At 39.7% G+C, this 24,065-nt stretch overlaps 1 long non-coding RNA gene across 1 annotated transcript in view; it reads right to left on the bottom strand.

Annotated features, from left to right (window-relative positions):
- Positions 1–2,621: 2,621 nt before the first annotated feature.
- The window catches only part of LOC122531652, a 34,046-nt gene continuing 12,602 nt past the window's right edge, over positions 2,622–24,065 (bottom strand). Inside the window, exons 4-5 of the long non-coding RNA XR_006307349.1 lie at positions 13,489–13,858; positions 2,622–2,763 (exon numbers count right to left, since the gene is read on the bottom strand). This is a non-coding gene — a long non-coding RNA (uncharacterized LOC122531652). The remainder of the gene's footprint in view (positions 2,764–13,488; positions 13,859–24,065) is intronic.

The raw sequence follows: 24,065 nt of genomic DNA, 5'->3' as shown, positions 1-24,065 counted from the left end.
AGTGTTACAACAGACAAAAAACAAAAAAACATCTCTTTCCTGCCGCGATAAATCATGCTAAATTTCTCTTGTTCCCACCTCGTTGTATTTTTCTTTTCCCTTTCAAAAATTTTGCACACAAAATACTGAAAAATGGAAAATAAGTATCTGACGTTTGTCTCAATTGTCTAAATTTCTAGCTTTTATTTATCGTCTAAGTTGTCTAAAATATCGATAGTGATATTGTAGGTGAGAAATTTGTTAAAAAGTTCTTCCAAAAACGAAAGAAATTGTCAGCGCATCTAACAAAATTTGGAGAGAAACAAAATTTTATCCAATATTGTCTCGACAATATTGTTTCTACCGTTTACCTATCGTCACAGTTAAGTCCAAAATACCCAAAACACCTCAAAAAGGTAAATACTCAAGGTGAAAGTCTCACTTGTTAAAAAATCTTCACACGACTAGACTATGGAACATGTCCAATGTTTCACAATTGGAAAAATTACAAATAACAGTAAGAAACGAATCTGAACCTCTAAATTTGAAGAAAAATTCATTTACTTGTCAAGAAACTATCGCGAGAAGGGAATACTGTAACAATCCTGCATTCGCGCAGAAATGAAATGAAAAACGCCTCTCCAGTTCAGCTGGATCATCCAAATACTCAATTTCAGTGTACGAGACAACTCGTACGAGGGAAATCCTCACGAGAGGCAACAACAGCAATCTAAAATACCAAGCCTGTCCAGCCAAGCAGAGTTCGCGAAAATTCCGCCCTAGCCCTGAGAATCAAATTCCGCTAACGACAAGATCTATCTCTGGACAGGGCACGTTGCGAGATTCCATGGATTTCGGAAACTGGGCTGTCGCTTATTGGTGCACGTGCAATTCTGTGCGGCAGTGGCAGGCAACGGTTCGTATCGATCCCACAGGACCAGCACAGGTTTGCTCTCTCTCCCTCTCTCTCTCTCTCTCTCTCTTTCTGTCTTTCACTCCACGGTGGCTTTGCATTCTGTTTTCATCTGTAAGTCAGGGCTACATTTCGTACGTGTCCTTCTCTCGGCGTACTATACCAGTCGCGCTGGATCCATTCTTGGACACGGGAACTGGATGCCACGGACGCGTGCTACGACGTGCCCAACGATCTAGGGATTTTCGCGGTCTCGGGCCACGACTGCGTTTTAACCTAATAGAAGCGAGTTTGGCCTAGGTGTTCCAACAACGCGGCAGTTGTCTCGATTGGTGCGTTCTGGGGCAATTTCTTTGGCAATTCTGACAAGAGTTTTTATAGAACCCTGCATCCGTCAGTTGCATTAGATTTGAATTGATTTCATTAACTCAAGGTACCTAGTAGGCTTTCAATTACTCGTTTTCCTGATTAGAAAACTTCTAGAAATTTTTATATTGTTGTACTATAAAAATCCTTCTTGCGTTGCATCCATCAATTGTATTGAATTTTGATTGAGGATACGTAGTGTAATGTTTGATCCAACGTACCTGTTGGATTCTTAATTATTTCAAAATTTTCTTGATTAGGAAATTTTCATGTCCAGCAATTTTTATATTCCGAAAAGAATTTTCATTATGGACTGTTATTCTGTGTACTCGTTCTTGCACTGCATTCGTCAATTGAATTATATTTTAATTGATTTAACTGATTTACTACTGAATTTTTAACTATCCCTGATTGGTATCTTTTTAATTATTTCTTGAGCACGAAATTTCTAGCAATCTTTGCGCGCTGATAATTGTAATTGTAAATGTCATTCGATGCTGGAGTAATATTTTTGTTCTTCGACGAATCCTTCCATTCGAGAACAAATGAAAATACTAGTGCAGGATTTCGAAGGAACACGTACTAAGATAGAAAGATACCCGTTTTATCGCAGAGGTGTAGACCGACGAACGGAGAAATAACATTCGAGAGAAACATGGCGCTCTCTCTCGTCTAATTGCTTCTTTATCTCATCGCTACAAGCGAAACACAAGTGGAACACGAGGTACGAGCCACAAACGACTATGAATACCATGTTAATAAAACGACGCGGAGTTCTCGATCTCCGGGACACTTCGTTGCATACCGGGTGTCCTCACAACTATCAATCAATCCTTTTCTACTTTCTAACAATTTTGTTTCCAGTTTATTATTCTCTATCGAAGAACATCACGTAATAATGAATAGAAAATAATGAAACAATGTCTTCAAGACGTTGCACCACAATTATACATAATTTACTACATAATGTAAATCAAATTGTGGGAAATCTTGTATCGTATCAAAAGCAAAACCTGTCTGCTAATTTATGTCTCGCGTATCTCCGCTGAAACACGAGAACTGTGTTAAAATTTCCTGAATAAACGCGAGATCACGTCCGATTCATCACGTTTCGCAACGATGCAAAATTCTTCTTCTACTCGAAAATAAATTTCCAAGCGAATCACGCGCGTGCCACGTAGAACTGGCGTTAATCTAGAGACACACGTAATTGAATTTCTTCGACATTTCTGTTTCCTTCTCTCCTATTTATTTTTTCTCTTTCTTCCCACTTTTTTTTCTGAGCATAAAAGAGAAACAAATTTGTGGTGTTTGGCACGCGAGAATTAACATGGCAAACGGTGAAATTTTCTCGTTGTCGCGCTCTTTGTAAATTCGTTTGGACGTCGGCGGAGTTTAAAAGCGCAGCGACATATGAAAAAAATGAAAAGCGTGACTGTTGTTGCACTTTACTCACGTTGCGACGAGCACGGCGACAAGTATTCTACAATAGAAAGTAGACTCACCTGCAACAGAAAGAACAAACTCGTGTGAAAATTATTGTCGTAACTTGTGGTACTTGTCAGTATTTTTAATAACAACACCAGCTTTTAATGGACGTTGCTCGATCAAAGAACGGAGCGCACCTCTTTCGAATTGTGAGAATTCTAACGAATGTTGTGCATTCTGTTTCAATAATTTCTAAATAAAACTAACGATACAATAACTATTCTCTTGCGAAACTTTCACTTTAAATTCTCGACTTAAACATTAAACGTTTAAACAGTGAAGCTAGTAAAAATTGCATTTGATAATCAATAAAACTTCTTTATCTTCTTCAAGTTCAATTCCCTTTAAACATCATTCTACTATCTACACATTTGAATACGTGTACGTGAAGATAATGAAGAAAATTTTTGTATTTTACTAAATTAAAATATACGTTTCAATTTTTATACTTTACTCGTTATATCCCATTTGTGTATTCAATTTTTATATTGCGTAAAAATTTCGAACACCGAAGATAAGAGTCTCGCCGAGAAACACGTAGAAATACGATTTTATCCAAACTTGACAGAGAACACCAAACTTTCGAACATATTGCCAGCCACGTTTTCATTCGGAGGCGAGTTGGAGGGATCGCAGCTACGTTATTTTTGCGAGGAATGCCTTTGAGACGAGCAAACGACTGGAAGATCTCACTCGGAAGAGCCTTGAACGAGCCACGATTCTAATTTTCGACGTGTCTTACCGGAAGGTGTAGGATAAATAGAAGAGAAGGAAAATAGAGCCGAAGCACCTAGGCCAGACTGAAATCGATACTCGGGAGAGAGGATTTCATCACCTCGTCTTAAAGCTCGATTCCATAGCTCGATCCTAGAGCTTCCGCGCCGTTTCATCGAGTCTTTCTCGCAAAGACGCCATTTTCGGAACCTTATTTTCAGATTATCAAAAATAGAACGAATCTCTTAATATCTGAAATTTGAATATCAATACTTGGACGCGATCTCTGTGCAGCAGTCTTAGAAACGATTATCTTCGAATTATTTGCAGTAACGCGGGAGTCGAAGAGTTTGACGATATTTGTGGTGACGCGCGAAAACTCTGTGATACGTCTTGTCAAATTTCAGAGATTTTTATTGACACTCACGTCACGATTTTGACAAGCATCACAATACATTGACAATTTCTCATACTTTCTCTCCCCTTATAAAGTTCTTCCTCCGTCGTCATTCTTATTTTTCTTTTCGTTTGCGACTTAACCTCTTGCGCTGGAATGACGTGCCACGCGCGTCGACAATTGTTTCTGTTCCAAAACTGTAATATTTACTCAGTGTTGAGTACATTTAAGTAAAACGAAATAGGCGAAACCGATAATAAATTTTGTTACTTCTCAATAATTTCTATCCAGTGACATCGTACCGACGAGTTCAAATAGAAAGCGACGAATTATTGTGTATACGGTTCGGTCACTCGTTATGGTCCGCAATCAGTTGCCAGCGCAAGTGATTGAAAGAAAGAAAAGAAAAAAAAAAAAACGGATAGATAAATTCGGAAACCAAAAGCTCAACAACCCGAGAAAATTCTCCCTCCACGGGAAGAAAAAAATAAATTGCGACGCACCTATACTAGCTTTTCGTTTTGATTGCATTGCCAGAGGAGCGGAATGATAACAGTACAATTAAACGTCGTCGTTGCAAACGAAGAACGCGCCATCGTCGAGTCGACGACGAGATAACAAACGATCCGGTCGGACTTGCAGTCCCCCTTCCCCCGAAGTTTCCCCGGACGTGGTAACACGTAGAGGCTACACGAGTCTGGCCAGATACACGGAGACAAACAGGCTGAAACGGATCCTACGTCTGACGAAAGTTTAAGAGGAAGGATTGGGGACAAGTGTATCCTACCTATCTTCCCTGGCTCGAGCATCGTTCTAAAACTCTCTCGACTTCCATTCTGGCTATCCTTGAACACTCTCGATCGTATCTCGATGGCACGAGCGAACGAGCGAACGTTAAACACCACGGATCCTCGTCGATTGGAGCAGCGTCTCATTATTAACTCGCGTTCAGCCACGTGTTTGACGTTTTCGTATGAATTTTGATTCGAATTTATCGCGTGTGATCGTTCGCATCGGCGAGTTTTCTCTTAATGACTTTCAATAACGTATTTGTTAATTGCTATAATCGTGAGTATTATCTCAAAAATTTTAATGTTTCTATCTTCACACGCTCTGAATAATCGTATTTTATTAAATTCTACAATAAACACGATAACTTTCTATTTCTCGCAGTTGTCACGATTTGAGAACGTAGAATCCGTAGGACAGTTTGGAATATTTATTTGAAATTTTGAAACTCGATCCTCCCCACCCCTAATTCCAAACGCATCACGTTTCACAAAAGATCGCATGTCCTAAATTTCTCTTCAATTTATTTCAATCTCTTCCAGATAAATGAAATAAAATTCGCGAGATCGACGAGAAACAAGGTGGCAAAAATCGGAAAGCGGTCCGAAAGCGATTGACGATGATTGACACAGATCGGTCCAACCTCGAAACAGGTGATAGGGGGGGAGGGAGGGGGGGGAGTGAAAATTCAATTTCGCTGCAGCCATCTGGCCGGAACGTGGCCAAGGGAGAAACTCGTTTTCTTTCGTCGAGGCGGTCTCTGCACTTTACAAAGAAACTCTCCAAGGATTGCTGCTAGTGTAGCAGCTATTTCCCTTTTTTTTCTTCTTCTTCTTCTCCTTTTTTATATTTACACGTATATACATAGACATAGAAAGCGGCACGCGTGCTTCAGCGACGATAGCTTCTTTGTGACAAGCATGTTTTATGCATTTAGCCGCTTTAGTCGACAGAGTTTATCGATTTCACGGTTACGGCGTATTATTGTTTGAAACTACGCGTTTCAACGTGGGGATTTATCGACTGATCGATTGGCGTCCCGAGATAAGTCGCCGTGATTCTCTTTTTTTCCCCACCTTTAGACGAAACTTTCTCTGGAAAAAAAGAGAGTTTGGAATCTTCGGGATTTATTTGTCATTTTTTTTTTTTTTTAAATTATCCCGAGAGTCTTATTCTCTCTCACTTCCGCTTCACAAAATCTACAAAAATTATCTCTGGCTGTTTGTCGAAGAACGTTAGCTTCCTCGTATCAAAAAAATTCTGCTCAACCCATTCCTGTGTCACCGTGTCCAGCGCAGTGTATTGAAACACCGATTATCGATCGTTTCACTTATTTTTAAAACGTTAAACGATGTCAAACAGTCTCAAACAGCGTTTCACCTCTCTTTTCTCTTCACGCGCTTCTGGACATCGGAACAGCGATTTACAATTTTACTCCGATTTTTCGACTGGCTCTCCGTTGGCCAATTCTTTTCGCGTTTCTTTATTGCTTTTTCCACGCTGGAACGAACATAACGTTCCCCATTTCTTTCGTTTCGTTTCGTTTCGTTTCGTTTCGTTTCGTTTCGTTTCGTTGATACAAAGCGAATCCAAGTCGACGGCCGAGCGTTTTTCAATTAATTCCTCTCTTTCCCAACGTCAAACGTCGTTCTCGATTTTCACTTCGAAGAATTCTGTTCCCGATCTTTGTTCGCAAAGGAGCAACTGATTCATAATAATCGGTGGGAAAATTTTCCATAACCCGCGCGCACGGTGTACTACGTCGGCGTGCGATTATCGTCAAACGGCGTGTGTTTATAGAACAGATTGTGTTAAACATAAGCAATATTTACCAGAGAGAGGAGCCAACGCTCACTCGGCAAGTGAGAAAGAAGAATTTACGAGAATCGATAGTTCCATTATCGAGGGAACTTCGAGCCGAGCTCTTCCAGAAAAAGAATTTCCAACCGCGTCCTTTCACATTTCTTGTCATCCTCTTGTCTAACGATAACAAGCGCTTCGGTATTTAAGAATCTGGTAATTACCAACCCGACGCATCGATAAATTGAAACGAAGAGCGATATATTTACAACAAGAGGATTTTATTTTCTATCGCCCCTCTGAACCAATAAACTTCAGTTTAAAGTCTATACCTGTCGTTACTACCTCGTTATTCGCGTAAGAGAAGCTGAAAAGTTCAAAGATTGCACGGAAGTTTAAAAAAGTATTATTACAGCGTAAAGTTCGATGTTACTGTATCGTAATAAGTTTCGTTCGCTTTTATTTTCGTAGACGATTGAAGATATATTCAAGTGTTGGAAAATTACACAGGAAATGAAACACGAGATGCGACGCTCGCTGTTATTAATTCGAAAACCACGTGCAAATCATTTGCGTGAAGCTACGCGCGAGATCAAACAGAAGTCGATCAGAGAATAAATCGCAGAGATCGTAGATAATGGATGAAAATCTTCTTCGTCATCAAACGAGGCGGAAGCTCTCGTTAATAATCGCTTTTGTTTCAACACGTATCGAACGGCCCCGTCTATTAAGTTCGTCTGTATACGGATTTTGATGAAGCCTGACAAGATTCGCTGACAATTCCATTACTATCGACGAATCAAACGCGCGACGAGTCGAAATTAATTGCCTCGTTCGCGCGTACTAATGACGATTTAACCTCGACCAGGCTTGCCAACTCTCTCTGTACCTCGTTTCAAAAACCATCCCAGCCAATCCTAGTAACAATATCGTTCCGACGTAATTTGTTTCATAATTTCGTAATTTATTTCATTTAGAATCTCTTAAAGGTCCAAACTTAGATTAGATCAGATCACATTGGAAATCTTAACTTTCTTTTTTTTTTTTCGAATTAATCGCAAGTTGGATTGTCCCGAGTTGGAAATTTCTGTTTCTTATCGTCCGTTTTGCCGATTCTTTTCATTTCATTACTTCTCCTCTGTATGAATTAATTATTCGAATCTTGAGTCGAATATTCAACGTCTTTTAATAATAATTACTTATCTATAACTCTGAATGGTCTCTTGGGTTTAAACATTTTAACATTTACGAGAGAGGAATTAAATAAGTAGCTCTCTGTCGTTAATGGAAAGCTGTTAAACTTTGCTCTTCTTTTTTCTTCCTTCTTTTTCTTTTTTTTTTTTTTTTAAGAGAATGGAAAAAGTGGCGGGACTGAGGAGTCACAAACTCAATAAAGTGGAAGTTCAGTGGCGTGCACCGAGCAAACTTTCATGTTTGTCCGTTGCAAGATGTCGTCCGTGTACTTTAACACAGTTGAAATTGTTAATTAATTTGTCTTGAGAAGTAGGGCGGGCTGGTAGACCGTGTTCGAAACCGGAAGTAGAACGAACCGATTCCAGCCGCGGGTCGAACAGGCAAATTCATTTCCCTCCCAACTTAATAAGCCTACGGATGTCGTTGAATGGAGATGTGGCCAACTTTGTGAAACCAATTAACCTTTTTTTCTTTTTTCAGAAGCTGGAAGCACTCTCGCGAAGTTATCTTTTTCACTCTGCTTGTGGAAAGTGAATCAAAGTAAGAATTTGACGTTTTGTTCTCCGTTTCGCGTTAATCTCGTCGTAAAATTTATAAAATCGAATTTTTGTCGTTTTGAAATGATTTAATTTGCAATTAGTTCGAAAACCGAAGTAAAACTCTCGATTCCTCTTCGTTTATACATTTTTAATACTTCGATTTCATAATTTCAATCACTAGAATTTTCCATTGACTCTCGATCCACATGTAAATTTTCTCAATTCTCATTGATTAATTAAACCCGAAACGAAATTTCCCTGAATTGAGTCAATAATTTCCACTGAATTGTATGACCGTGATTTACAAAATTTCGCGTTTTAATACTATCGTTAGACGACGATGTCCCCGATCCCGAGCTCAATCGGCCGAGACGGTTGAAATTAAAATAATTTTGCGATTTATTATCGCAGTTAATTCAACATCGTGTGTATTTATTATGCTTTGCATTTATTATCGTGACAGAATCTAATTGGTCCCGGAATTTATAGTCCTCGGCCGTTTCAGGTCTTTATGACCCACATTCGCCTCCAGCGATACGAAACAAAGAGATACGTTGATTCACGCACGGTATAATTCCTCAAACCACGACGATTTTCTTGCTGCAATTCTCTCTGTTTTTTTTTTTTTTTTCTTTTTCTCGAACGATACGTTCATTCGTAGCAGGTAATATATTACAATATTTGACATGCCATCCAACGAGCTATCGTATTTTCTGCGTTGTTTTTTCAACAAAGTGCATTTATAGCTTGATCGATATCAACAACTGGAAGGTTGAGCACGTTAATTATTACATAATGGTGTTGTACACGACCGTGCCGTCAGATTAAATTTTATATCGGAATTTTATATTCGATTAATTCTAATAACTGTTCGATTAAGAGTAATATATTGTTACTTAATGATCACTGACGATTTTTCAGATTTTCTTTTGCTGGTGAAGGTATATTTTGGTTATATTTATGGAATTTACTTGGAAAATATTTTAACATTGCTTCGAAACGCAGAATTTCGGACTTTCGGCGAGTTTATGGTCGAAAATCTTCTGGAAATTTGCTGGAATCGCACCATTTGACGAGTCGAGATGACTGAAAACTTTTTAAAATTCGCTACTACAAAGTTCCAGTCGGTTTCCGATTGAAAGATTTTATTTTCCACCGTTTCAGCTTGGCAGGTTCGTAATTCCATTTGAGTTTAACGAAAGCTGTACGATCTAAAGACGTAAAATTGCACAGCTAAAGTCCATAACTACGTCGCTGCTGATCGTCGTCCTCGCTGAAAATTCAAACTAAACACCCAATCTACATCACAAACACGCTCATGCTCAGACGCTCATTATACCGCCGCTATTGCCACGGTAATCATAATCCAACAATTATCTATCCAAACACGGGTGTAAGACCACCCGTATCACCGTCAAACTGCGCTTCCTACGTGGTTTTCATCGTTGGGAACGCCTGTGGCGACTGTTTGGCAAAGTTTGCGGACTCGTGAGGTCCACGCCGGCACGTGTGCCGTATATTAATAGACAATTGTTGCAGAAACATAGGGACGCAGGCCTCAAAGGCGTTCGCCGTGCCCGGCGTCTGTTTCAGAATTCTACTCACGCGCTCTCAGATCTGCGTTGTCCTTCCTCCGTCGTCGCCCGGATCTATATTGATCCGCGACAGACAAGCGGAGAATTAATGTTTGATCAATATCAAGCTGGATTACGATAGACTCTTGGTTACTTTATCGGCGATATCAATCCGGCCCTTGGTAAAGTTTCATCGTTGCTCGCTCCGACGTGTTTTTCCAGCTCGGCCACTTTGCGATTGAGTTTGAAATCGTTGGACTGAGATTGAGACTCTTGGAATTTTGGTGGGAATTTCGGTGTGTCAGAATTCTTGAAAATTCGTGAAATTTACAGTTGAAAACTTTTTCAATTTCTGTTCACGCAGGATTCGATGAGTTTAAACTTTTGTCGAAATTTGCCAATGAAAGATTCGGCTAGTTTGCGTTTGAGTTTGAAGTTGTTGGATTCAGATCGAGATTTTTGGAATTTTGGTGTGTCAGAATTTTCGAAAATTCGTGGAATTTTCAATTTTTGCTTGCGCAGGATTCGTTGAGGAGGAGTCTGTGAGACTTTTTCGAAATTTGCCAATGAAAAACCTGGTAGGTTTGCGAACGTTTGAAGCTTGCCAGCGCAGAGTTTCGTCGAGTCTATCAATGAAAATCTCGAAGATTTTGTAACCTCGGAAGGAATTCTTGAAATCTAACGTGTCTTTCGATCGAGAATTCGCAGAAAACAGAATATCTTTTCTCGCCGAGCAACCGGCAGAGAACACTGGAGATCCCGGTGTTACGGAATCTCTAATCGCCTTATCGAGGATATCCCCCTGTTTTCCTGTCATCGGCGAAACGGCGAGGAGACGAGGAGAAAAAAGGAAAGAAGAAGAGTGGACGTGAACTCCGGACGCGAGAGAAAGCCTTATCAAGTTTTCACGGATGTTGCAAAAGCCCAGCAGGAAAAAGTATGGCCGCTTTCCTTCGAGAGGAAACGGCCAACTCGACGACCTTCTCATACTTTTTCCACGTTAATTGCCAACAATATTGCCCCACGGAGATTGAATTCTAGTTTTTAACTAGAATGAACTACCAACTGTGAAATGTTATTTCAAGAGAATTCTCCTCTTATTGTCAGATGAGATACCTCGAAGATAATTCCGAAAGCAAAGTTACGAGTGACATCTACTGAAAACTTATATTTCACACTTTCTGAAATTTTGGAGCGTCCTAGATTCTTCGGATGCTTTTCTTACAATTTCTTTTGAAACTTCGAACTCTGACAGATACAAACGGTACAAAGCGATCACCGTAGTAATGCGACATGTTTTCTCATAATTCATAGTGAAAAGGTCTGACAAGTGTTATGGAAACAATAGCAATTTCTTTTGTTACGCGAAACAAACGAGAAAAAGCGATCACTCTCGACCCGAGTCTATTATAACGGTTTATTATTATTAGCTGAATATTATTTCAAGAAACACGCACGAGAAACGCAAGGGATACAATTTTCAAACCAGTTGCGAGTTCGAGAAACGTCGCGGCCAACTGATCCGGCGCGACCGCAGAAATTTATTCCGTCGCTGAATTATTCTTCTCGGATGGCTTGGTTTCCGGCGTGTTGATACATCTCCTCGTCAGGTTTAATTAAATCTTGAAATTGAAACCACGCCGGATCCCACATTCCGATAAAACACGCAACTGTGTTCGCCAACGCGTTTCATTTTCCCTCCTAATCCTATTATTTTATTTTCGATTCAAGTATGCAAACGATCGTTTTCAACTTGCTGGAAAGTCAAACTACCTTTCTGTTTACTTTTTTTGTCCCCGATGCTTTTAAGTTTTTCTCTTTCATCTTTGAGGGGAGGAAGGTGGGGGGATTGATTAGTTTCGAAGGAACGGATTTATTTGCGAAGTTTTAACGAGGTTTCTGGAATTGACGGGCAAGGGATCGTAGCTGTTAATTAATCTCGGTTCAATGAAAAACGGCGGCTTTCGGGAAAGGAGATTCTGTGACTAACTCTAGCCGCAATCAGAGCGATGGAGCGATTCCGCAACACCGAGAGGATCGAGCAGAACGACTCGTTGAAAACGGGAGGAGATGAACAGTTCTTATAAATTTACTGTCAGCCAATTTGATGCCAGCTTTTCAGAGCTTTCTAATTTTCAGCATAAAGGGACAAAAAGAATAGAGAAAGCTTCCTGGTTTAGAAAATTCCAAGTATACATATTTTGAAAAATTTGAAATTTCCGCAAGTTTCAAATGAACCGACGTATAACGAAAATAATTTAATGCTTTAAAAAATTCTATCTCGACTCACAGACATTTTAGTACGTCTTTAACTTTTATTACATGGAAACGAACGAATGAAAATTTGAAAAGGTAAGAAAGAATGGGAAATCAGAGAAAATTTCCCGTAGAAAATTCTGCCGTACCTCGAAACTCGTATCGTTAACTTAAAGCACTGTGAAAACTTCCACAATTTCGACTAATCCCGCTCGAGTCCGCTACGCACAGTTTCAATTAAATTCTATTTAAAACACCTCGAAAGAACGTTATAATGCTCTTCAATTACACAAGTTTCGCCGGTCGCTCATCCTTACCTCGAAAATCATCAATCATTTAATTTAATCTTTATTTTTTACATTACAGAGAATGTAAAGTGTAATAGATAGTAATAAATTTCAATGATCAAATAACTGATGACAACTGAAGATTCGTAATCAAATCCAACCAGATTAAAAATTCCAAAGTTGGCACTAAATTTTTATGGTTCTCGGCAGTCAAAAATGGCAACAGATAATAGTTGATAAAGATATTCCATTGTTCCAACGTCCCAATTAAAAAATGACAAGACACCATGAAAATTTGAAAATTGATAAAAATTTCATTGTAGAAATATTTTCTTCGTGTATGGGAGGGGACATAGTAGCGACTCGAATCACGAATTCCAATAGGTCTAAAATTCTTTTCAATCTGGGATTCCACAATTGGAATCCAATTTCCCTTGACGGATACGGGGAGAGAAACCATTTCTCTCGACCTCAGCGTCGCCGGATCTCCATAATAATCGAGCAGTGCATATAGACGATTCTGACAGCCGCACCGACTCGAATGCATCGCTATTCTTTTCGTCACTGGTTTTATACAATTTCATGTACTCATCCGAGGAAATGCCGATTATCTTCTCGAAACTCGTTGCTACATCGACAAGAGAAATACCGTATTGTGGAGAATTTTCTAGCGAGAAAAAGATTTTTATAAACATTTGTCGTAACGAAATATTTTCACTTTGAAGAAACTTGCTAGATCTCTTAGAGGCAGCAATAAAGTTGGTTAATTTTTCTCGATTGATGAACTTTTTTCCAAGAAGAAGAAGAAGAAGTTAATGCAGGAGCTAAATATCATTTGAAATAAAGTAAAATTAGCGCTAGATTGGCTAGAATCGACCGAGAATTTTCCATATCTCATTTTGTATCGACGTAGTGGAACTTAATAAAATTAATTAGTGAAATTCCCCTGCAAAATCAAACTCTCCCCAGGGATCGTTGAAATATTCCAATTAGGGATTAAAATTTCATTCAAGTTCCACCTGTTGTTCCCTAGACGAACGATGACGTTCTAAATTCCAAACGGAAGATCAACAGCAAAAAATATCCTCCCTCCGTTGTCGGTTCTAGCCCGCCCAAATCCCGTATAATCCCCCCCATTTCAAAGCCGAGTGAGCTCGCGAAACCCTAGAGCAAGATACCCAAATAAACTTACCCACAGATCCACGAGTGTCTCCTCCTGGGCACGCTGCTCTGGGGTACCAACAAAAGAGGCGCGGTGCCTCTGTTGTTCGGCCCGGTCGTGCCACCGCCATCTCCGGCCGGAAGCCGAAGCTCCGGTACCTGTAGGCTGCTCATGTTCCGGTGTGTCGCGCGTTACGTCACCAGAACAACGCCACCTCTTCGTCGTCCTCCGCGACTCTTCGAGCGAGCATCACTGAATCTCTCTCTTTCCCTCTCTTTCTCTCTTTATCTCTGAGCGTGGCTCGGCAGCAAACTTCCGGTTCACCGGGAGGTCCTCCGCGAGGACTACGAGGCAGACATGGCTGACCTCTGCGCTTGGCATCCGGTCCTGGCAGGAGAGACTGCGCATGATAAACGCGACGTTTTCAACGCGTGTGAAATGCAACTCGAAATAGTTCGTTAACCCTTCGTAAGAGAGCTCAAGACGCGAAATTCGGGAGGTTTGGAAAGGTATGTGTGTGTGTATGTGTGTATGTGTGTTAGGGACGATTTGAAATCGAATCTAAACGATTCAAACCGCAGAAATCCATCGGTCTCCTTCAGTTTTCAACGTGTAATTAATTAGAAAATTGTAATTAATCGTAATCGTAGCATTTTTAATACGACCGCTCAAAACTATAAGTGATACAAAGTGTTTTCAATGCTTGAGAAACTAAAAATATAAAAACTATTACAATTCAAAAGCAACAAGTATAAATTAGAAATTTAGCGGAAATTCAGAAAGCCCGATTTCGAAGGATTTCGAAGAATGGAAATTTGCTCGATTGAACTCCGATTGAACAGAATTTATTTCCCAGCGAGCTGTGTGTTTTGTATTTTCCAACCTACTTTCCTACTTTTCCAGCCGAGAGGGTTAAAGGGATCGGGCCACCCACCACAATGCGCGCGCGAAATGAAATTGTTGGAAAGTAAGGAACTGTTTGGACGTGTGAATTATGGATGACCAATGGATTCCCCTTTCCAATTCGCAATTCGATCAAATTAAATTCCAGCGGGCAGAGGGCCTGCCAGTTTCTTCTCAGCGCGGTGGCGATGGAATTTGACAGGCCACGTAATTTCTCCCTCTTACAAAGGGTTAAAAGGAACTCTTTTCAATTCGTCGACTGAACTCGATACATGTACGTGCACGAGTCCTTTCTTCCTGAGCTGATACCGGTGCTGTGTGCCACGTTTCGCCACAATTGATTCTACAAAAGTAGCTTCGAGAACCATTTTCATTGAAAATTCGCGCTCCGTTTCTTTCATCCTATAATCACTCCTCACGAGAAATTTTACATTGTTCCCACTTTCATCGAATCGCCCCGACACTAGTCAAGCTTATTTACTTTTCAAAGCGCTTCGATTTCCATCGAAGACGTTGGAACGAAAAGAACTTTGCAAGAACTTTGCAAATACGAAAAATTTCACGAAACGTTTTCGCTGAAACCACTGTCTCATATTTACGAAACGTATCCAACGAAAATTACAAATTGGTCATTTCGATCGGTAATTAAAGATAGAGAAAAGAGTGTTAGTTTCAGTTAAAATCTGTCTTTGAAACTTAATTCTCAACTTCTTCCTCGTTTCGTATTCTCCAACAGTTTTTACTAGAACAGGATCGTTATATCACACAGGAGGAGAGGAGAGAGAGAGATCGTTTCTTACTGCTAACGATTACCAGGCAGAGCCTCCTACAAACATCGTTAAAAAAAACGCGGCGGATGATAATTAAACAGGCGGACAAGCATTCGTTAATGTCAGACGCAAAGAGAGTTTGCTTGTTCGAACACGGAACGATGTCAAAGGTTCCTTAATGAACGAATCCTCGCTCGCCTCGCAACCGATCCCGATCCTCTCAGCCTGATCGAAACGCTTCTTTTCTTTTCCTCTCCGGCGCGGCGGTGAAACGTCAATTCTGGCCGTGATCACGCGAGATTTGCATAACCACGACGTGTAACAGGCATTGATATTTCTCTGCTCGATCGCATGCCACGAACACGATACTCGCTAATGCTCACGTTCGAACATGCATCGTGTTCCAGGTGAACGCGAAGTGAGAACGAGAACAGTTGATTACACCTAATTTTAGAACCGTGGCTCCGAACAGCTGAATCACTATACACATGATTTCAATATATGGCTGGAAATCGAACGAATTGAGTGGAATCGAATCGAAGCGGAAAATGGGACGAATGTCCCCTTCCAGCACGCGATGGAAAAATTCAAGCTGAGTTGAAGTTTCGAGGATTTCGCGGCAAAAATTCGAAGGAAAGAAAAATTTCCAAAAGGCTAGATCCTTTATACCAGTGATTTCCAACCTTTTCTTCGTTTTTTGGCCATGCTAAGCTAAGCATCTCTAAAATCCTAATTCCATCCACCCTTGCGATATATAATTCTTATTATTCAAAGAGTGAATTTTTATCGTGGAGGAAGCTTAAAATGTCCATTAACTTCCTCTCTTTCTTTCTCTATTTTTCTAAAATAACAACGACAGTTTAACAAAGCAAAACTATCGTGTAACAGAGCCAAATGGAGCTCTTTGTCGCTTCGGATGAAACTCAAGTCGAAAGGGAGGAAAATTCGAGCATTTCGATAAAAATCGCGCGTCCGTCAGGGGAGAAAGCAGTGCTCGCCTTGATGCGATGAATTTCCCTGCCAGGGGAATAGTGGACGTGGAAAGATCGTCGTTTGCTATACTTAACCAAAAGTACAAGTCATCTAGAAAAGTCTGATCGACCGTATCACGGTACGTGGCGCCAGACGCAAATGGGTCATCGAGTAATTCGGTCCCTTTCAAGACCCATTAACCCCCCAATAACCCTCTTTTCCTTTTTCTTATCATTTTCTGTTTCTTTTGTAAGAATTCTTTCTTCAAACAGAATATTACCATTCTGTCGGAGGATTTTATTCTACGAAGTGAGTACAGCCCCGCTCAGAAATCTTTAAGCAAGTACTATGTTCTTTTTGTAATGAAAATGGTGTAATAAATATAAATTATAAATTATATTTTATATAAATTATAAAATATAAATTATAAAATACAAATATAAATATAAATATAAATATAAAATATAAATTACAAATTATAAAATATAAATATAAATATAAAATATAAATTATAAATTATAAATTATAAAATATAAATATAAATATAAAATATAAATTATAAATTACGTAGTAAGTACAATATTTACTATACAAGGTGCACAGTGTCAAAAGTATAAATTATATACACGATATGTATTGTACAATATAAATTATCATACAATGACAAAACTTGTACAATTATTATATTTATGATGCAATACGAAACTTGTACGATAAACACTCTGTCAGTATATTAATATATATGTATTGTATTGTTATAATGTATATCGTATTATAAAATATGCGTACACGACAGGTTAAGAAGTGTCCTAACAATAAGACTTTTGAGCGGGAGCACGAGTCTTCGTACACTCGAAAGTAAAAATATCATTACATCAATTGAAAAACGCATCTTCTAATTCTTCGCGATGGAATCTCTCGAGCTCGAAGTTACCGGAGGAACTTTCTCGACGAAGTTTCGAAGTCGCTCGGCAAACGTGACCGTTTTTCGCCACAAGTTTCACGAAATTCTCACCTCCGCCTCGTCGAAATTCCCCGATGGATCCCATCAAACGACATCGCCAACCCGCTTTCCGTTACACCGGCGGAGTCTCAAGCAGAAATTTCGTCACCCAATTTCAGAGTTCTGCAAATCAATTAAATTTCACGAGCAAGGAACTTCCGGCAAACTGTCTTGAACGTTTCCACCATTGAGTTACGAGTTGCGCTTTTCTTCTGATTCGTGTTTCATTTTTTTTTTTTTTTTTTTCTCTGAAACGTGTCCTTGGTGTCCCGTGCCTCACTAAAGTTTGACAAGACATACTACGAGATCATTCTTTCACAAACTAAGGAATGAAACGCGTACGAGAAAAATGCTTGACCCTAAGTACGTGAATGTATTAATTGAACAAATGAAATAAATAATTTTATTCTAATTAATATTTAATTTACGCAATTTAAAAATATTTCTCGTTACCAAATCTACCATAGATGGTTAATTGAAGACAATGACCTCTTGAATCTTGTTTTGCGATTTTTCTTCGCCATTTTATTGAACGTCGAACATCAGAGTTAGACAGAAAGTCTTAAAATTTCCTCGTCTAACCTTAATGTTCAAAGTTCGATGAAACGACGAGAAAAGAAAATCGTACAGCGAGTTTCCAGAGGTCGTTGTAAAGAGTTGACTTCATTCTTCGAAGTTACAAAAAAATTTTTCCAACACGCGTATTGAATTTCTACAATTTCATTTTTCCACTCGCCAGACCAAATCGTCCAAAAAGATCATCTTCGAAAAGAAGAAACACGTTTGGAAATTGATATTTTTAGTTTCTGCAACGAAGCTGAAAACTGAATTAACTATTTTAGGCGCACTGTAGATTCCACAGCGCCAGAAAATTTCGGGAACAAGACCAAGTACAGATCTCATGGCACGTAGCTGATTAATTAACGAAGCCGTGTAATTCCGGCGCGGTCTTCAATTACTGACCTCGTAGAACCTTCTCGTCGTTCCCCTCATCTATCGATCAGACGATCGAGATCGATCGTTGCTTTGTGCGTCTCGCGTAAGTACGGGACGATTCGCGGGGCCCTGAAAGCCGAGAGGGCGTAATCGATGCACTTTGTGCCTAGTAATTTGATCATCCGCGCGAAACCTCGTAAGGATCGACGCCTGGCCCTTTTCTTGCCAGGATCCCGTTGTCTGTCTCGAGACCCCTCTCTCGGGCCTTTCGTCGATAAATTATCGGCTCGTTAACCCGCCGCTAATTACACGTTAAACTTCTCCGTTTTCATTAAACGACCTCTCCGCCTCTCCTTACAATCTGCGCGATAATTTCACTTTGATCGATAATTCCGAACGCATCGGAAGATTGATTGAAAAGATTTTACTTTGACTGTGTGTGACAGTTAACAGCTTCGTTGTTAATTTTCTCCGCACTGTTATGCGTAGGATTCGAAACGAAATTTTCAGTCAGTTAATTAGTTGAATATTCTGTCATATTTCGGATATTGTAATTTATCATTTAATAGAACGCGGGGAAAAACGAAACAATAAATTATTTGTGCGATTTATATGTACGATAGAACCGTATGGGATACAGTAATTTCGAGAGAGTTTGTAATCAGGGAAATTTCTAATTAATACAAGAATACATCAACAATTTTCTCATACGGTGAAATCTCTTTTGTTCGCAACTATAACACGAACAAATAATGCATTATTCATGATACTTAAAGGTAGGACGTTGATCGAGTAATTAACAAAATTTGCATAGGAGTCAAGTAACTTTCTCTCTCTTTCTCTGTGTCGCGAATTATGTTGTCACTAACGGAATTTCGTAATTCGGTTACAGAGTTTCGCGGCTCGCGTTTCCAACTCCGCTGTTCAATTAATGTTCGTTACCACAGAAATGGAATGTCATAATGCTGTCTGGTGATTCGATACGACCACACGATCTGCTCCTCGGCGAGTATCTCGTTCTATCCGTCCCCTAGCGAATTCCTACGTCCCAGAGTAATAAATATTTCGTGTTCTCTCCCTGCCGAACGTTCCTCGAATACTCAATTTTTTCCCTCCCAAAGCGTCATTCCCCGCGAAAAACGTGTCGAATCGTTTCTCTGCCACTCTCGTAATTTTTTCTCGATTTCTTGTCGTTTCTTTTTAATCATCCGAGAAAAATTCTCGGCATATTTATTTATTTAAAACACTAACAGAAAAAATATTTTTACAAGTAGTCACGAGACATTAATAAAATAATTTCGTATCATTCACATTGGTAGCTTTTCTGACACTCAGATTCAGAAAAATTTAAAATATTTTCTATTAATGCACTCGCTACGTGTTCCTGCGAGAAACTGAGTGTCTGTCAAGTTTCAGAAAATTTGACGTGCTTTCATTAACTCGGAGGTTAATAATTCTCGCTCTCTTTTCATCAGAAAGTTCCAAAGTAATAATCTAAAACATATTTCTGCGTTTCTTTTGATACAACATTGGCGACTCGATGGAAAGGGCGGTAACAGCCCTTTGAATTTTGGACAACAACGTTCGCCGCAATTGCACAGGCCACCATTGTAGGTATAAATTATCGAACAGAAGCTCAGTTAACCGTATTTCCCTAGTTATAACTGTAGAACTCTGTCAGGTATACTCTGTCGTTCACTTGTTTTCATTGGAGTGCGAGTAATTGCTTTGTGCCATTCACGATCCGTTCAATGGCCCTAGAAATGTTGGAGAAAAGTTGTGCCGCATGTACAGACGAACAGTCGATGATGCCGAGAACAAGCGAGTGGGACTGGCTTGCTTGGAAAATTATCCAAGTCTCGAAAGTGTCTTTACCGTCGTGTCTTTGGCCAACTTGAGGCCAAGCTCCAACAATGCGGTTTCAATTGGGATCTAGCTCTGACGCGTCTATTGATTTTGAAACTAGACATACACGTGTAGAGGAAATTGATCCTTTTTCCAAGAATCGATACTTGTCTATATTGGATACTTTCTAACGTAACGTCGATTATTTTTGAAGGAGACTCGACGAAAGTTACTCTAGTTGCCTGGTTTCTAGAATCATGGAAGTGTTTGCCAACTGACTCCGCGTATTGGTAGAACCGAATATCTCAGGATTTGCCAACAAATGTAAACTTCCAGCACGTTACCTCGGGAACCGTCTGTTCTCCATCCAATTGTATCAGCTCTCGTTGGAGAATTTTGTATTCATTATAGCAAGTGTCAATTTTTGTAGAAACAATCTATTCCACAATCAATATTCCATCAAACTGTGTCAACTCTCGTTTGTAATATAGCAAAAGTGTGTCGAATATAAATTTTTCCAACGAGAGTCAATAATAATGTTAATTCGATGGGGAACAGATTGTTTCTACGTACGCCAGAAGATACATTTTGCAATATTCAGTTGGCAAATCCTGGGGATATTGATATGGAGCCAGTTGCCAAATACTTATATTTAGGACTCCATAATTCTAGAAACCGGTAGATAGAGTAACATTCGTCAAGGACAGCGTTTCGAGATTTAACCTACGTCTGACTGTGCATACATTGCGCAACCGCCAGTTATCTAACGATAAATCGTTTCGAATATACAAAATACAAGGATTTTACACAAGGTGCAAAATAAAATGTTGAATGCTAGGTAGAATCGAATCGAAATGGGAATAACAAACACTCCGTCCGAGTGAGGTATAAAATTTATAGCTCGTACATTACAGAGCGTATGTGCAACGTTTCCACCCTCGAGACACTTTTCTTTCTTCCATCTCTCTCAAGGGACCTTCGGAAGGGATCGCGAGAACTTTACGATCGACCGTCGAAAACGCGAAAGTTAAGAGACAAAGTCGCGGGCCAAGTGGCGAGGTTCTTTTGGCCGAGGCCAACGATGCTTCTAATCAGAGTGGAGAACGGGGCTAAAAGACGGCTGTACACGCCTCGTGCATCGCGTGAATCGCCTCCATTCATCCCTCTGACACCTTAGCTCGGTGCCGACCTAAGAAGAGGAAACTCTTATACACTCTCGGTATACACTCTCAGCTTAATTACTTCTTTTCTCTCCCTCTCTCTTTCTCTCTTCTTTCTTCTTTGTTTTCTCTCGTTTCTTTCTTTCTCTCTCTCTCTCTCTCTCTCTCTCTCTCTGACGTTTTCTCGCTTTATCCCCCGTGTTGCAGGAAGAAACTGTCGCCGGCGACAGAATACGCGGTCTGATAATTACTCGCGACCGTGGAGCCACGCTCGCTGCTCGTGAACTCTGCCGACCTGAATTTCGCCCGTTTTAAAGCCGATAGACGATCGTGATCGCTTCTTTCACACTTTTCTTCTTCTCTTTCTTGCCACCTTCTTTTCAATTCTTTCTTTCTTCAAATTTTCCTACCGCTTCGTGGAAAGTGTGATTACAGCGAGTAGATTGGAGATTAGCCTCGGTATCGGGATTTTTTTTTTTTCAAATTAATCGATTACACGCATTTTCTTTCGTGTTTCGTGAACGAGTACAGAACTACGCGAGCGTAACGCAAATCCCAGGGCATCTGTCAACTGACAAAACCGGCACAGGGGCGTTAATCTGATTTCATTAATCTCAAACGCAGCGTGAACGTTTAAACTTGCGGGGTGGAGAACTCAAAGTTTAGAACAGCGTCGGCGGCGCATAGTTCAAATATTCGAGAAATTTCTCGAACTCCTTCCGTCTAATCGCTTGCAAAGTCCTGAAATAGCGTCAGTAAACCGTTCTGACGTTACGTAGCGATCTATCTAATTTAGTTTAATTCTTCTGACACGTTTCTCTTTCAACCGTTTCAATTTCTCACTCACTCCCCCCCTCGCTCTTTTCAAACCAAGGTCCAAATTGGCTTTCTTCAATTTTCCGTATCATTCAGACTTCGACAGATTTATGAAATCTTACAGAAAACGACTAACGCGTGCAACATGTATATCGTTATATTATTAATTCTCAGAATTATTACGTTATAATTTTTATCAAGTAATTTTCCACTCCGCGTTACCATCGCGAATATACAACAAAATTAACAATCAGACCGTTCGTGTCTGACTTTGGTTCCTGAATTGGAGGAAAAGCGCCGCGAATGGTTCTGAAAATGAAGTTAAAGACGGAGGGAAAGTCGTCACTCGTTCCCTGATTGGAGACAATCGTTAACGAGATCTCTGTGCGATGCACTCTTCATACCGATTGATCACGGTCCCTAAACAAGATTCCGCGGTAATTAGGATGCTAGGAATTCCGATTCATGTCGTTGGGACGATAGGAATTCGTGTATGGCTGGGCTCCATCGGCTGCGAATTCTATGATTGCTGATTGCCTATTCAATTTTCGACGGATCGATGAATATTTCCCGCTCGTTTTCCATTGTGCACATACTTTAACGTACGTACGTAACATTCAGCGTAATCAGAATCTCTGATTGGGAATTTGCAACATACAGTTGCTGAAATTTTTCGAAGGACGCGAAAACGGGCCATTCTCAGCTTAGAAACACTTTTCCTTATATATTTCGGTACGCGTTGTCAGCGGAAAAACAATTCAGCTTCGAAAAAAAATGCAAACGACCCGTTCGTACTCGGTTTTCCCTCGAAGGAAAAAGTTTCCAAGTCATGGGAAATTTGCCTTCCACTGCAGACTTGTCACGTTTATTTGCGACTTGATTGAAAAGTTCGCGAAATTATGCCAATTTATCGAACTAACTTTTTGGACCAGTTCTCCGCGGGTTGAGATTTCTTCGGGTAACAAATGTCTAGTGTAACTATCCTGAATTATTCAACCATGCAATTTGCATTATCATTCACGATCCATCGATTTCTACTCAGATCTCGATATTCGAAAAGTGAAAATTCCGATTGTTTCACTTGAAAAAGTCATTATCTGTATATGACGAATGTCGTTCGAGAGAAATGAAATTTCTATAGAAACTAAATGAGTACTAATTGTACGAATCTCATTCATCAGTTTAACTTGCGTACAATTATACGAATATAATTTGTCAATTTTTATATTTATACGTTATAGATAAATAATGGCACTTGATGTCGAAATTTAGATTCTCTTTCAAGTCACGTTATCAAAATTACCAATTGCTTTATTTCCCTACAACGAAGCTACTCTATTCCGAATTTATTACGACACATTACGCGAAACTCCAAAAACGAAGAAAAGGAAAATTCATTCGTCAATTAAGGGGCTCGTATATCGACCCAGTAGGAATGGCTCGGATCGATTTTTAATTACAAAGTACCAAGTAGAATTACTCGAGCCGAAATTTTCCCGAGGCAACACACGTGTATGGTACGAAACGTCGATTGTCAAGACTTTTCATCGAACAACAAAGCGCGACAAGCGCGCGCGATCCATCACGATAATGGCCAACTGGAATTGGTCCAAATACATCGAAAAGGTATATTGGATTTCGTTATTCCACGACATTTGCCCGCGCGATCAGTCCCTCCCTTCAATCGAACTCCTTTTAATCTTATTGCATGGAGATTCCAATTACTTAAGACCGCTCGATTTCAGTGACTGTCTTTCATAGTCAGATTGATTCGACGTACGCACGTAACAGTCCCAAGAGAAATGAAATTTTTGAAGTCAAATTCAGGATTTGAAGGAGAGAAAAGAAGAAAAGAAAGAAAGAAAACACAGGGTGTCGAGCGTGACGTTTGAATATCAATATTGTTGTATGTATTTATTTATTATACCATGTATGTGTTTTTTTTTTTGCGTTAACAATGTATAATTATCAGTATATACGTGCATTAAAATTATATCACGACTTGGTTTCAAAATTTTGCAACGTGTAAAACTCGTTTCACTTTATTTACTCGAGAGTCGAGTGTTACGTTGAAAAGTGATTCAATTATTACATTTAGTACAGCCGACTATTACACAGTACTCGCACGATTTTTCTAGCAATCTCATTTGTCATTAGCCAATTATTTAGCAATCATTTTGCTTAATCGCCCGCTGCATGTAA

This window comes from Frieseomelitta varia, unplaced genomic scaffold (assembly GCF_011392965.1).
Source record: "Frieseomelitta varia isolate USP_RPSP 00005682 unplaced genomic scaffold, Fvar_1.2 scaffold_410, whole genome shotgun sequence".
Classification (NCBI taxonomy): domain Eukaryota; kingdom Metazoa; phylum Arthropoda; class Insecta; order Hymenoptera; family Apidae; genus Frieseomelitta; species Frieseomelitta varia.
Note: the sequence above shows the minus strand (reverse complement) of the source record. Positions and strands in the feature narration are given on the sequence as shown.